This window comes from Saccopteryx leptura, chromosome 1 (genome assembly GCF_036850995.1).
Source record: "Saccopteryx leptura isolate mSacLep1 chromosome 1, mSacLep1_pri_phased_curated, whole genome shotgun sequence".
Taxonomy (NCBI): Eukaryota; Metazoa; Chordata; class Mammalia; order Chiroptera; family Emballonuridae; genus Saccopteryx; species Saccopteryx leptura.
Genome location: NC_089503.1, coordinates 281268357 through 281285158, shown reverse-complemented (window position 1 = coordinate 281285158; position 16802 = coordinate 281268357). Strand labels below are relative to the sequence as shown.

The 16802-nt window shown below is 39.2% G+C and overlaps 1 non-coding gene across 1 annotated transcript; it reads right to left on the bottom strand.

The window, feature by feature from the left end:
* Positions 1–15802: 15802 nt before the first annotated feature.
* Positions 15803–15974, bottom strand: LOC136390040 (U1 spliceosomal RNA). The gene has a single exon (XR_010748568.1). It is a non-coding gene; the product is annotated as a U1 spliceosomal RNA (small nuclear RNA).
* Positions 15975–16802: the final 828 nt, after the last annotated feature.

The following is a 16802-nucleotide window of genomic DNA, read 5'->3' as shown; positions in this document are numbered from 1 at the left end:
AGTTCAGTTAGCATTGGGGCTTGGGTGGGAGAGAAATCTGGAGTGCCTGATCTTGACATCTGTGGCTTGTGCGTGGGTTTAAGTCATCCCCCACCACATGATCTCAAGTTGACTTTGGACATGTTAATTACAAATGAGGGAGAAACTTCTCAGCAGAGGAGTTTCTTAGCTCTAAGGAGCTCAAGGGTGAAATGAAAATTAAAAGGTTTTGAATATAGTGCATTGGAAAGAAAGACACTTCAGATGAAACCAGGCGGCCAAACAACTATTGTTACAAATTTCTGAATTTTGCAGTGTCTCACATGTCAATCTCAAATGAAAGTGGCAGAGTGCAAAAGCAGGTCTTTCCCCTAGCCATGGTGAATGCATAATGCCAGAGGTGACGTCTTTCTGGGAGACTTCCTCCTGTTAAGATTCTAGAGTGAAGATTTCAGACAGTTGGAACTTTTTCAGATGACAGTGTCTACAGCAGGAACCAAGAGTCAGGAATCCAGGCTTTGTTTTCTGCAGTGATTTTTTTTTTTAATCCTTGATTTATATTGTCTATAGGACTAAGAGCAGTTAGTGTTATCTTCAATAAAATTTGAACAAAGGTGAACTCTGACCTGAAGTATTACAAGTCTAAGAACTATACTTTTAAAAAAGCATTTGTAGTATACTTTTTATATGTGCTTTTTCTTGAAGTAGCGCTACCCCAAATAGTATAGTTTGTTTACTTGTTTCTGATTGTATTTTAGTCCTCCTTATTCTTAACTTTCTTTTCCTGGATTTTAGCTCATACTTTAATGTCAGCTCCAATAAATACTGTATACAGAAAAAAACCCCGATTATTGTTTAACAAAGCAAGTGTAGTCCAGTACAGAATAATTTTAGCACCATATCACCTATTCTTTTTAAAGAAGGAAATGAAATGTAATGTAAATGCCATGTTTTAAATAAAACATCACATTTTTTATAGAGGCATTTTAGAATCTCTAGGGAATTCTCCTAGTTTTACAGAAATTTGCTGTTAGAAGTATTATTACACCTTTATGCTTCTGTAGAGCTTCTCAATTAACCAGACAACACAGTTTATATATTATCCCTGTCAGGAAATAAATATCTGTTGGCTCGTCTTCAAGAGTTGCTTGCTTTACTCAGTGAGACTGCCAAGTCACCAGGTGGTAGGCTGAAGCAGAAAAACCATGGTGACTACAGAAACTCTTTTCATGGTGCTATTCATCTATAACCAGCATATCTGCAGCTAATCTATCCTGGAGATCACCTGAGCCCCTCAGTATCCTAGATCTAGACTGTAACAGATCAACCTCAATTATAGGGGAAGGAATTCACCTGGACATAACTCCATTGCTCTTAAACAAGACTAAATTTTACTTCCAAAATGAATCCAAGATAGGCAGAAGGCAATTGCTATCCATAATCATTACCTGAGACCTCATCTAAACTTAGGTGGAAATATTCAGGTTGAGTCTTAAAATACCACTTCTTTAGTGATTCACCTAAATTGATTTTTTTTCTTCTTTTTTCTTTTTTTTATTTTATTTATTCGTTTTTAGAGAGGAGAGAGAGAGGGAGAGAGAGAGAGACAGAGAGAGAGAAGGGTGGAGGAGTTGGAAGCATCAACTCCCATATGTGCCTTGACAAGACAAGCCCAGGGTTTCGAACCGGCGACCTCAGCATTTCCAGGTCAACACTTTATCCACTGCTCCACCACAGGTCAGGCTTTTTTTCTTCTTTTTTCAAGTGAGAGAAGGGGAGATAGAAAGACAGACTCCCTCATACACCCAACCGTATCCACCCACAACCCCCATCTGGGGCTGATGCTCTGCCCGTATTGGGCCATGCTCACAACCAAACTATTTTAAGCACCTGAGGCGGAGACTCCACAGATCTATCCTCAGCACCTGGGGCCTATACACTTGAACCAATTGAGCTGAAGAAGGGGAGAGAGAAAGAGAGAGAGAGAGAAGAGGGAGGTGTGGAGAAGCAGATAGTTGCTTCCCCTGTGTGCTCTGACTGGGAATTGAACCTGGGACATCCACATGCCTAGCCGACGCTCTACCACTGAGCCAACTGGCCAGGGCCCTAAATTGATTTTTGTAACTGAGAATAAGCTGACCTTTTGAGAAAAAGAGTGGATTGATGAAGTAACTTGTGTTAAATTAGAACTCAGGTAGTGTAGCTCTAAAGTCCCTGTTCTAGATTTTGTAACGTTACTTAAATTTATATAGCTTTCTCTTACTGTACTACTCCATTCCCCTTCCTACAGAGGAGCAACAAACGAGGCTCCCCTCCTCTACTGAATTCTGACTAACTGGGAACCCCAGTTGTATCCCACAGATATCTAGACTATTCTTTAGAACTCCCACTGCTCTCTCTGCTCTTTCATTCCAAATCTGGTCTGAGAATAATCCCCATATTCTCTGCCTTCTCGTCATTCTTGTCTAAGGCAGTGTATCCTGTCTGGGAAGAAGGTACAGATCTCTGCACATATTTCTTTGGTCTCTCAGATGTATGTGTCTCTTTGTAATGCAATGTATAAACTTCTCAAGGGCAGGGTTATATGTTTTGTTTGTTTGTTCTTTGTTTTGCATTTCCCACCATGATGAATGAATAGTATGCCTTTTATGTGAATTTAAAATTATTCTCAGCCCTGGCCGGTTGGCTCAGTGGTAGAGCGTCGGCCTGGCGTGCAGAAGTCCCGGGTTCAATTCCCGGCCAGGGCACACAGGAGAAGCGCCTATCTGCTTCTCCACCCCTCCCCCTCTCCTTCCTCTCTGTCTCTCTCTTCCCCTCCTGGAGCCAAGGCTCCACTGGAGCAAAGATGGCCTGGGCGCTGGAGATGGCTCTGTGGCCTCTGCCTCAGGCACTAGAGTGGCTCTGGTCGCAACAGAGCGACGCCCTGGATGGGCAGAGCGTCGCCCCCTGGTGGGCAGAGTGTCGCCCCCTGGTGGGCGTGCCGGGTGGATCCCGGTAAGGCGCATGCGGGAGTCTGTCTGACTGTCTCTCCCCGTTTCCAGCTTCAGAAAAATACAAAAATAAATAAATAAATAAATAAATAATAAAATTATTCTCTTTGGGCTCTGGTCAGGTGGCTTGATGGATAGTATGTCATTCCTGCCTGCCAAGGTCACAGTTTCAATCCTGTCAAGGCACCTATGAGAAGCAGCATATGAAAACACAACTAAATGGAACTAAGTAGAAAAACTAAGTGGAACAACAAGTCAATGTGTCTTTTTCTCTCTCCCTTCCCTCCCCCCATCCCTTCCTCTCCCTCTCTCAAATCAATGGGGAATTTTTTTTTAATTATTCTCTTTGCATGCCTATGTATTTCTTGTGTATGTCCTTACACATGTAAAAGTGTCACATTTAGTGAAGAAGTACTAGACATATAAATAAATTTAAAGCTTCTTCTCTTTACCCTCCAAGTTGTTCTGGAATTGACCGATATGATTTTGTTACTTTACTGTCAGACACTAGTACATCAGTGTGACATACGATTTCATTTCTCATATTTATATGAAAGGAATTACATAACAATTTCTCTAGCCTTTCAACATCACTTTTCTCTTAAAGGCTAACTAAGGAGAGTCAGAGCCTTAAATCAAGGGATCACAGGGAGTCCATCCCCTCCCCCAGACTTTATGAAGATACTCAGTAAGTTCTCACATGGTTCACAAATCCATGCTGGGTGTTTTGTATCAACTCCTCTGGGCTGCTGCTTCAGATTTCCCCACTGATCCCGCTTGTCTGGAGCTCTCCAAGTTCTTTAGCTTCCCCAATTATAGACCCAAATTCCCCCAAAGAATAAAAATGGTTTCCCCCCACCTTGAGTTTGGAAAACACAGCTAACACATTTTAGCATACTTTAATAAACCTTGAAGAAGCTGTAAAAGTTTGTAATTTTTAAAAAGGAAAATAAGAACATTGAAGTGAGATGTTCATCCTGGAACCTAGGTCTCGCTGACTTGCCAGTTAGATAAGCACTAACCACACAGAAGGAGGGAATCACCTAGGGACTCCCTCTCTGGGCCCAGTCGGCTTGCCTGTTCCCAGAATCCACTTAATCCTTTTTGGCCAAAAGCTCTTTTTTTTGTTGTTGTTTTTTATCTCTTTTTTCTTTCAAGTACCGTATTCCCAACCCCTGTCTCTGACTTAGCTAGAGGAGGCAGAGCCAGGTCATATAATCAAAATCTCTTCTGAGAGGCATGGAATACCCTTCCATAACTCAAAGAAAGCACTAGATTTAGGGATCAATTTTTGGAGATGATGACTTTATCAATGACTTCCATATGGGTAATAAAGTGTACTTAATTTACAGATACTCAACTAAAAGAAGTACCATTTACTTAATTCACAATTACCTAACTCATAAAATGTGTTTCTGAAACAAAGAAGGATGGTACTCTAAAACAATTTATCTTCCAACGTTCCCGAAGGAGCTGCCGGGAGGAGTGCTTGGTGGTCTGAAACATGTTTTCTCTTTCACCGTCAATAATTGAGAAATATTAGGGTCGACAATCCTAGTTCACCTCCACAAAGATATCACAGCTTTCTCTTTCTTAAGCATGGCTATTTCTATAAGATTTTTCCCTTTTCTTATATTTAAGCACTATCCTATGTGGTAGGCAGTTAGACAGACATGATTATCAGAGCAAGGACAGTAGGCTGGGTACAGACGATCACCAGGCTGGGAAACTTCAGATGCTTAGCAGCAGGCAAAACTGGGAAACTAAAGACCTTGCCACCAGCGTGACCTTTCCTCCCCTAGCCTATCACTGGTCATGTGGGCTAGACCCCCTCAGAGGGGGAAAAGACTAGCCCTTAGACATTTAAGCCCCCAGGGTAATGAGGTTCTGACCCACATCAAATACTTCTAGGCTTCAGTTGTGTTTTAGCTCCAGGCCCAGAAAAGCAGCAGAACCAGACAAGCAGGTCAGTTGGCTGGCTTCAGGACCAGCTGCACTGATTGATTAGCGACCCCTTGCCCTGATGCTGACTAGTCAGTGGAGACCAAGATCCTGAAAGGACACAGCCGGAGAGCTGAAGAATACTCTATTGAGAGCTTTCCCTGGGCCCTCCTCTAAAATCTACACCCTTAAAAAGGCCCTTAGGAGGGAGGACCTATCATGTTGTCCCTTCCTTTCCCTACTCGCTCCCCTTCCCTCAAGCAGCTAGCTTTTCCTTGCCTCTCTCTCCTAAACTCCAAGGACTGTCCTTTTGCCTCTGTAATCTGTTTCCTGAGCCTATTTCTTCTGCCACTCACTTATTCTACCTCTGTGACTTTCTAAATAAACTTTCTCGTATAGTTGGATGGAGGCTTGGCTCTGAATTCTTTCCCAGCCAGAACTTAAGTACTGAGGCTGCTGAACCCAGGTCTGGTCTGACTCCACTATTCGAGACCTGGTGCCATCTTGCTGCCACCAACACCATTACAATGAAACTTATTGGACAATTCCTAAAAGTCTTCATATTTGTGTTCTTGGAGCACGGAACTGCTGTTGACTTTGATTACTACTACGTTAGTAAGGGAATTGCAAATCAGTTAAGTAAACTTTAGAAAAGGACCTATTACTCAGAAGAGGACAATGGAGTATGACGTATTTTGTTGGCAAGAGTCACTTTGAAAAAAATCTCTGAGCCATCATTTTAAGGGAAGGTTGTGCTTATTCACCCATTGAACTTTGTCCTCTTCTGATGGGTGCAGTAGGTTTAGTCAAAAAGAGAAAAGCCTTCCAGAAGTTCTCTATTCTTATTTTGAATTCTGGCTATTTCTGCAATACAGAAGTGGTATTTAATTATCTGAACTACTTTCTTTGTGTATTATAAATATTCCTATATTAAGAACCTTAACATTGATTTAGTAAGAATTGAAAGAATATGGAGAATGATAGATAGATAGATAAATAATAGATAGATAGACAGATAGACAGACATATGGCATATCATATATAATGTCCACATATATAATTATGTTTCTTGAAAGATCAACAAATGAAGGTGTAAAGCCAGCAGGCAAGGCCAGGGCCACCATCAGAGCAGCCACCTGGCCCATGCAGGTTCGCATTGGATTCGGACAGTCGGTAAAGAAACCATGGAGCCAAAAACTGGTGGGCCATAGCCTTTAATCCTACCTTGCACCCGGTGGGCAAGTAAAAACACACACTGGGCTCCAAAACCCAGTCACACTCAGTGCTCACAAAGCCACTGACTTATCCGAGTTTCCTAGAATCAAAGGTTTCTAGCTCACCAGCCTTCTTCTCCTCAGTTCCCCATCTCCTGCCTTATCCCAGATACAAACTCTACACAAACTGGCATCTCACTCAGCACTCCGCCATCTTGGCTGCTTCTCCTGGCCTCCTCCACGTGGCCTCCTTTAGCTGCTGGCTCTACTCTCTCCGCTCTCTCATGCTAACCTCAGGAACCAAGGGCCAAACTCCCGCTCCGTTCCCATTTTATAGTGTAGAAATCCAAACCCTTAATCCAATATACATAATAGGGAAGTCTCTAATACAAAGTCACTTCTCTGAGGCATGATAGGATTGTACCACCTCACATCAAAAAGGGTGGGAAAGGCTTAATCCCAAAACCAAGCCCCAGGCTGCAACGATCCACAGAGACACACATTAATATCACCTGGGCAACGGCCTCCACGTGGGCAGTGGCGCCATCTTTAACAAAGTGAGCATAATACATTTTATCTGCCCAACAGAAGGCAAAAAGTTTGGATACTATTCTAACAAGTTATTCATATTTTAAATTCTGTTTAATAGTTTCTATGCAACTCATAAACAAACCAACAGTTGACATGCTGAAATTTCTGATGAAACTTGATCACTTAATACACTATAAATTTCACCACTAGTGACAAAAAAAAATAGATATTTAGTTGAAAAGATAATTTAAATTTTTGGCTAAAAAATTTACACTTTGAAGTACATATAATCTTAGGAAATGCCATTTGTTTTATACTTATGTACCTAACTCTAAGACACACCTTATTGTTCTGTTTTTACCACAAAAAAGTTATTATACAAAAGCCATATATGTACATTACCACATACTTAAAATCTTAGTTGTAATTTTACCTGAAGTTCTGATGACTACTCAGGGACAGCAAAGACATGCCTGAACAGATAAATCAGCACGTAATTAAATGACATCTGTGTCCCGAGTATTGCAATCTTAAAAATCTCTCACTATGACTACTTTCTATTGCACAATTTTAAAGCAGTAATTTTTTTTAAATGTTGCACAAACATGATAAGAACACGAAAGACTTCTTTTTTTTCCTCTGGCCACTGAACTTCATGAGAATATTATGAGAAGCTCATTTCTTGCCACACCAACCCCCTACCCTTGACTGTATTGCCCAATAAAGACCAGATTTTCCAAATATTGTGTTCTAGCTGTGTTTGCAACAATTCCAAGGCAGCCTGGAATCCTGTGCATATGGCAAGGTTTATCTTAATACTATTTTGAACTGAATATAAACAAACATATTTAAAATGACAATATCCAAAGAAACATAGCTTAATAGTTTGGTTTTAACTGCATTCGTGAAAATGCATTTTAAGTAATTAACTTTTACTGTCTCCCAAATCCTTTTAGGGTGAGCAAGTCATTCTTTAAGAAAAATGTTTGTGGGAAAAAAAGGGGAAACTTTACTCTCTATGGGACATTTTTTTTCTGCTTCAAATGGAGCAAAAGTAGTACTTAGACATAATTTTATAATCTTAGGGCCATGTTGAAGTATGGGAGATGAAAGATTTTTATACTATTACCAAGTGTATTGTATAAGTAAGCAAACATAAAGATAGAGCCACTATGTTACTGTATGATTATTCTAATGTTTTGTCTTCATTTTCAATACCTGGAGATTCTCTGGAGAAGGTCAAAATGTTCCCATGCATCATTTTCTCTAATAGAGAAATATTGTTTTGGTAAGTGAATTTATAATTGCAATCCAAAACTCCATTTAGTTAAATTTCACAGAAAAATTTGATGATATCTAAAAGAAAAGATTTGACTGATATGTAAATGTGATTACTTCTGAATAGAAGCAAAAAAAACAAACAAACATGTTACATTCATTTTAAGTAAGACGAGACAATTGATCTAAGGCAGGGGTCCCCAAACTACGGCCTGCGGGCCGCATGCGGCCCCCTGAGGCCATTTATCCGGCCCCCGCCACACTTCCAGAAGGGGCACCTCTTTCATTGGTGGTCAGTGAGAGGAGCACATTGACCATCTCATTAGCCAAAAGCAGGCCCATAGTTCCCATTGAAATACTGGTCAGTTTGTTGATTTAAATTTACTTGTTCTTTATTTTAAATATTGTATTTGTTCCCATTTTGTTTTTTTTACTTTAAAATAAGATATGTGCAGTGTGCATAGGGATTTGTTCATAGTTTTTTTTATAGTCCGGCCCTCCAATGGTCTGAGGGACAGTGAACTGGCCCCCTGTGTAAAAAGTTTGGGGACCCCTGATCTAAGGTATAGAACCATTGCAAATGCCATTCAAGTATGATAGGTATTTTATTTCAATCTACTCCACCCACATCTCTGGTTTTCAGGTTAACTTCCAGGTTTTGTTCCCCAGAATGATTTCTCAGGGCTACATGTCTCCTGCTTTGAGACAGGATGTTGTGGCTTCCATCCTGTTAAGTCTATTCTCTGGGGTGGCTGGACCTCAGCTGAGGACAAACCATTCTCAAAATCATTGCTCTGTTCCCATGACCTGGAACTGATTAAACAAATTACAGTGGCAAGCCCAGAAGTATTCCTCTAACCAGTTAGGCAGAAACTTGGGACCTAAGCAAGAGACAAGTCACACACAGACACACACACAAAAAGCAACAGTGTGGAGATAATATTTTCAAGCATAGGATCAGAAAACAAACACCGTAATCAAGGGGCAGAATTTAGTAAGACAAGACAGGGATGGTGAACAGCAGCATGAAACAAATAAAGCATATTGAAATAACGAGCAATTCCAGACTCTACAGTCAGTTTATTAGCAAACCTGGTAAGTGAACTACTTGAAATGTTCCAACTACAGAACCTATGAATTAATAAAAGAAATAGAATAATAACTAGTGCTTTGATTCCATATTAAAAACTGCCCCTCGGTACAACTCTATCCAGCCTATGTTTTACTTTCATAACTCATTTTCTGTGTCTCCAGGTCAAATTGGCCACAGTCCATCTTGTTTTAAAAGTTCATCACCCCAGCCAGGTCAATCCTGCAGGTTAAAATAAGCAATCTTTCCACAACTTGCAAACATAAAAACTTGCCTAGAAAAAGCCTGCTTGTCTTTCCTTTGGAAATGTTAATCATTTCCAAGTTAACAGGAGGCTTGAAAGTTAATTCAGTTTGGTTAGACATAATTTCAAAGACTTTAAAATTTTAAATAAAAAAATAAAATAATACAAAAGAGAATATGGACATTGCCTTATCAATATTCAGAATGGATATTTACAAGTATTTTCAAATAAGGTCATCACAAGTGTTTGATTTAATATTATAATTAATTCTGTTCCACAAATACTTTATATTGAGAGATTGCATCTATAAACAATTTCAAGGTAAAATTTTTTTGTAATGTAATTTTTATATAGTTAACTGACTTAATCAACAAAAAGATATCTATCTTAATATAATTCAGCCAAGCTACAATCAATCAGTTTATCCTTGTAATAGTCATTTATTGGGCATCTATGTATACTAGGCCCCAGTTAGGATCAAAAAACCATCAGAGACAATACCAATATGTTCCAAAGTCATTAGAAGAAGAAGGGAACTTTCAGCAACTGGAAAACCTTTGCTTTCCCACAATTTTGTGAGGAAAAGCTCTTTCTCATTTTCACTGAACGGTGGGGCTACAGATCATGGAGAAAAGTTAAATGAGAGAAGAGTAGATACTAATACTAAAGTTCCCTTGTGGGGCTGAGGATACACTGGTAGCTATGTCTTTCCTTCTCTCTGGAAAGCCCAACAAAATAAGGATAAAGGGTCCTGGCCCATTGGCTCAGTGGTAGAGCATCAGTCGGCATATGGATGTCCTGAGTTTAATTTCTGGTCGGGGCACATAGGAGAAGTCACCATCTTCCCCATGACCCACCCCTCTCTCTTTACTCCCCTCCTGCAACCATAGCTCTATTGGTTCGAGCGCATCAGCTTGGGTGCTGAGGATGCCTCCTTGGAGACTCCACCTCAGTTGCTAAAAATAGCTCTGTTGCAAGCATGGCTCCGGTTGGGCAGAGCATCGGCTCCAGATGGGGATCGCCAGGTGAATCTAGGTCTGGGCACATGCAGGAATCTGTCTGTCTATCTCCCCTCCTCTCACTTGGAAAGAAAAAAAATTTTTTTAAATGAGGATAAGGGATGAGACAGTGTCACAGCATGAAAATCAAACAGGAAAAGCCTCAAAAATTCCTACCTTTAGAAATATAACTGTGAGCACTTTGGTACCAATATTTTTTTGGTTATGATTCATATTTCCCCCCAAACATAGTGTGTTTTCTGTTCATCTTAAATTATATATTAAAAACAATAATAAGCAATAAAATAGTTTTATCCTTAAAGATGGTACATAAAGTAATATTTATTTCTAGAAGATTATTTTTCTTTGAATAATTCTATCTTTCTTGCTTGTACCACAAGCTCATAGACCATCAATATGGCAAATGACATTTTTTCTTAGATATTAAAATGATTTGTAAGCATTTTTTACCAGGCAACAACAATAAGAGAAATCTTATATTTGTGAGGTGTTTTATGGTTTAGAAACACTTTTATATACATTATTTCATTTGGTTAAAACCCTGGCAGGTGACCAAGGCATATTTTTCTATCCTTGCTTTAGAGAAATTGCCAAAAGCATCACAACAAATAGGAAAGAGAGGTAAGATTTAAATTCAAACCATGGGCTTGACCAGGCAGTGGCGCAGTGGATAGAGCATCAGATTGGGATGCTGAGGACCCAGGTTTGAGACCCCAAGGTCGCCAGCTTGAGCGCGGGCTCATCTGGCTTGAGCAAAAAGCTCACCAGCTTGGACCCAAGGTTTCTGGCTTGAGCAAGGGGTTACGTGGTCTGCTGAAGGCTTGCGGTCAAGGCACCTATGAGAAAGCAATCAATGAACAACTAAGGTGTCTCAAGGAAAAACTAATGATTGATGCTTCTCATCTCTCTCTGTTCCTGTCTGTCTGTCCCTATCTATCCCTCTCTCTGACTTTCAATCTCTGTCCATGAAAAAATAAATAAATAAATACATAAATTCATACCATGGGTCCTTTAGCCCAGTGGTTCCCAGCCTTTTTGGGGGCATGGACCGGCTTAATGTCAGAAAATATTTTCACGGACCGGCCTTTAGGGTGGGAAGGATAAATGTATCATGTGACTGAGACAAGCATCAAGAGTGAGTCTTAGACGGATATAACAGAGAGAATCTGGTCATTTTTTAAAAATAAAACATCGTTCAAACTTAAATATAAATAAAATGAAAATAATGTAAGTTATTTATCCTTTCTCTGTGGACTGGTACCAAATGGCCCACGGACCGGTACCGGTCTGCAGCCGGGGGTTGGGGACCACTGCTTTAGCCCAAGTCATATGATCCAGGAACAATTTCCTCCCTTCCATGCTCTGTTTCCTATAATAGTATGACCCTGAGTGGTAATGTACTCTGGCTTTTAGCTATCAGTGCTGTAGTTGTTGATAATATATGAGAGACAGAAGAGACAGATAAGAACAGACAGAAGGGGAGAGAGATGAGAAACATCAGTTCTTCACTGTGGCACCTTAGTTGTTTATTGATTGCTTCCTCATATGTGCCTTGACGGGGTAGCTATAGCAGAGCGAGCGACCCCTTGCTCAAGCCAGCAACTGTGGGCTCAAGCTGGTGAGGCTTGCTCAAACCAGATGAGCCCGTGCTCATGCTGGCGACCTTGGGGTTTCAGACCTGGGTCCTCCGGGTCCCAGTCTGATGCTGTATCCACTGCACCACCACCTGGTGAGGCAATATATGTGATTTTTATCCCCTATTTAGTTAGTATCACATATGTAATAGGTAATAAATAAAAAGTCAGTAGCTATTGAAAAATGGGACTAAATCATCATGTAAAAAATGTTATGAATGGCGAAAAGATAAGCAAGAAAATAAAAAAGCAATGGTTCATTATAATAGGTTTTTGAAATTTGTTTATTAGGAGAAAGGCATTTAATTTGAGATTTTATTCAAATCATTCCCCTCTTAGAGATTGGCTAATATATTAACCTTCCTGGAGTAATTTATGTACTTTTAAAAGATATTCATTTGGCAAAATGTGCCAAAGAAGAAATATTTACTGAGCTCCTCAGTCACTGAGCTTTTTAGTGACTCTCGTCTACACTATGTCAACAAAATTCTCCATTTGATCCCTCATTATAGTATCCTCTACAAGCAACACGGCTAACAACTTAGAACACCACTTCTGGAAAATTGCTCTGGTCTCTATTCACATTTTCAGATGTGCAAATGAATAGAGAAATAAAATAATTTTTGAAATTTTTCTTGTTTAACTCACTTCACCAGCATGTATGAAGTATCAGATGCCAGACACCAGGGAATACAAAGACCAATAAAACACATGGTCTAAAAACTGAAGAAACTTGTAAGAGCAACTTCTATATGTCTAACAAGATTTACTAATAGCCTACATTTATATTTATTAAGTAACATTTGGAGTTGACTCATCAGCACCAACCCCACTGCTGACAATGCTGCCTACCTGTAGAGGTGGGCCCTGTGACCGCCTTGCTCACTAGGGCTGGTCACTGGCCCAAGCTGAACTAATTAGATTCTCCCTCCTGATTTTGAATGAGGTTAAAGAAACTCTTGCAAATTAGTTCTGGTTATGGATCAGGCAGAACCAGGAAATGAGGACACTGGGTTGGCTAAGTATGTTGTTAGGTTGCCAGGTAAAATATAGGCATCATATATTTTTATTTTCTCAATCTAGCAACCCTACATGATATGCAGTATAGAAAGGGAGTGAAGAAAGCTGCTCTGTAAAGAAAGAGTGGAAACATCAAGACAAGGAAAATTAAAGGCTATGATAGATGTGCAGTGAAGGAGGGGTAAGATTGAGGGAAAGGAAAAATGTACCAAGAGTTGCCTTGGTCACCTATGACTTTTCCATCATCAGTTCCAGTCCCCTGGGAGATTTGGCTGTATTTCTGTCCTTGAGTTTTGTGAGATACCTGGACTTTTATATCTTTCTTTTCTTTAGATAGCTTAGAGAAAACTTGTTTTATTATATCAAACATGTCCTGAGGCATGTATAATATTGTTATACTTTGAGGAAAAGTTTTTATTATTTCATAAACTTTAAAGGGTACATGAAGTATATGAATAGAAAACTTTTTTTTTATTTATCAAAAGCATGAAAGCGTGCCTCTCTATAATAAATACAATGAAATGTCTGGATCGATACTTATAAAATAATTTTTATTTGGAAACCTGAGATTCACAATAGGTTTCCTTAGAAGTCTCAGTTAAAGAGTAAACGCATTTATTTTTCTTATTTATTGATTTTAGAGAGAGAAAGAGAAGCATATTGATTTGTTGTTCCACTGATTTATGTCCTCATCAGCTGGTTCTTGGATGTGCCCTGACTGGGGATTGAACCCACAACCTTGGCCTATCCAGACGATTCTCTAACCAACTGAGCTACCCAGCCAGGACCAGAGAGTAAACTCATTTAATGAACTTCTTCCAGATGTTATTCTAAAATGTTGCCCCCAAAGTAAAAACCATGAAGTGGTTAAATGATAAAGTCTTTAGGTATTAAATCAGTTCCTGTCGTGCTCACCCTTCTCTTCCCTTTCTTTGCCTCTTTCCTTCTCCCTTTCCTTTTCCATAATCTGCCTCTTTTATTTTCTAACCTCCCTGCTTAAATTCCTTCTGAGGAAAAAAAAAAGCCATAAAAAAAAAACTACTAACACCTCAGTGTAAATTGTCAAAAGTGCTATTCACATTTGGAGTGTTTACATTTTAAAGGAAGACCTTTAGAGAGGAGCCAACAGAAAATTTCTGAGCTTGTGTGAGCAACAACCTTACATATCATGGAGTTTAGATTAAATAATAATAGTTAATGGATTGGGAATAGATCATCAAGCTGAATATTCAGGAAAAACATCTTGGTCTAGTACAAATACCCGAACTGGGACTGGGGCTAGAGCTAGAGATAAAAAACCTTTACTGCGATAGATCTGGGAAAAGTAATCTATAAAATGTAAACTTGAGGCCATTGTCAACTGAGCAACAAACAGCCCAATTCCCAAAAATGACAGAGAAACAGCTGTCCATGGGCCTAAGGGAAGGACAAGAAATTATCTAAAATATCTAGTATATTTCTAGGGTCAGTTGTATACAGAGGCCAAGAATCTTACAGCTTCTGTAAAATTCTTGAACCTAAACAGAACACAGTTCAATAGACCTCTTAATTTTATCCATAAACTATTAAATTGTTCCCTTTATCTAAAATCATCTGTTTCTTGCCTGAAACTCTACTAATTGCATGATCTTTGTTCTAATCTGTTTTTAGAGTTTTAGGGCAGATTATCAGTCATTCAAAACTTAATATGAACTATGAAAAACAACCAATTTGTCTTTTAATTGTAGAAATATTCCTATTGTTTAGGAGGAGAAAGAATTAATTTTGGAATGGGGGTAAATTGAAGGGCAGGTTCAGTTATGATCAGAAGACAACATTGATGATGCTTAGTATCTGAAATTCTAGAATTAAAAGAACTGAAAGAGAAGCATAAAAAGATCCTTTAAAGTAATCACTTTAGTTTAAATTTTAATTGACAATCGATCTGTCCACAAAAATACTCCTAGAAACAAGATGGAAAGAACAATATACAGTACCTTCATGCAAAGTCACCCCTTCCCCCTAAGTGGTTGCAGGGAGAAAAGAAAGATACAATGATGCTAAAGCGAGACTTTTAGTTATTATTGTTTGTTTTTTAGTCTTTGTGTTTTGGCAGGTAGAAAGAGAAAATTGAGGAAAAAGAAAACTAACATAGATAAAATTCCTTTTTTTTTTTTTTTTTTAGTGAGAGAGACAGACAAGAAGGGAGAGAGATGAGAAGCATCAATTCTTTGTTGCGGTTCCTTAGTTGTTCATTGATTGCTTTCTCATATGTGCCTTGACCAGGGGCTACAGCAGACCGAGTGACCACTTGCTCAAGCCAACGACCTTGGGCTCAAGCCAGCAACCATGGGGTCATGTCTGTGGTCCCACGCTCAAGCCAGTAACCATGCATTCAAGCTGATGAACCTGCACTCAAGCAGGTGACCTTGGGCTTTCAAACCTGGGTCCTTTGTGTCCAGGCCAACACTCTACCCACAGAACCATTGCCTGATCAGGCTTAAAATTTATCATTTTAATCATTTTGTTATTCATTTTAGAGAGGAAAGAGAGAGAGAGACAGAGACAGAGACAGAGACAGAGAAAGGAAGAGGAGCAAGAAGCATCAACTCTCACATGTGCCTTGACCAGGCAAGCCCAGGGTTTCGAACTGGCAACCTCAGCATTCCAGGTAGACACTGTATCCACTGCACCACCACAGGTCAGGCCAGATAAAATTCTTAACTCATAAATTCAGTATATAGCATGAGAAACTTTTGCAAGTGACATAAATAAGGTCCTGCCATTTCTTGATAAATCACAAAAACGACATGGAGAAGCAAAGCTGGTTACCAAGGAGGTAGTTGAAGTTGATCATTCTCATGAATGGCATATTTTTTCCATTAGAGAAGAGTTCCAACACAGTTCCCCCACCCTGCCCCTACCACGAATTGTGCAGTCTAGCTACCCACAACTGGGGAAACAGCAGGGCTAGCACACCTGGAATGCAATGGGTGAGCCTTACCCTGGGAAAACTACCTTCATCACCATGGGATCTCCCCTGCCAGGTAAGTATCATGAATTACATAATTTTTCTTTATAAAATTTGAAATTAAAAAATGACATTTATATTATGTTTTTCAGCTTTATTGAGGTATAATTGAGAAATAAAATTGTAAGATATTTGAAGTATCCAGTGTAATGATTTAATATATGTACAGATATCAGCTGTGAAAAGATATCAAGTTAATACAAGTTAATTAATATATCCATCACCTTATATATTTACCACCTCCCTTTTTTGGGGGTGAAAACATGAAGTTCTACACAGCAAATTTCTAAGGTATAATACAGTGTAACTATAGTCACTATGTTATACATTAGATCCTTGGACTTTATTCATCTAATAACTAAAAGGATTTACCATGTTACTAACCTCCCCCATTTCCTCACTCCCTAGCCCCTGGCAACCACTTTCTCCTCTGTTTTGAGTATGACTGTTTTCCATATTATTTTGCATGTGTCTTTCTTTAATTTCATATTAGTTTTTGAAAGTACCTTTTTACTTTATAAAATGTAATAATTATAAAAATAATTTTTTACCCATACAGTTACAAATATAAAATAAGTGATCGAGTGAGGTTCTGAATGAACCCCTTGTCCTGAGTATTTTTATGGATGGGGTCCAGTAGACCAGCTCCTGTGACAGTGCTCTGAGTGAAGTGCTCTTAATTTTTCTACCTGGGCATTTAAAAAACAGAGTCTTTGGTGAATGGTGACATAAATAGTAAGTTCAATGGCCGAAAGTCAATTGTTTCATTTGGATGGATTTTTCTAAGAGTGTTTATTCAGAAACACACCCACTCGTTTACCACGCACAATTACACCTATATATCCATACTGT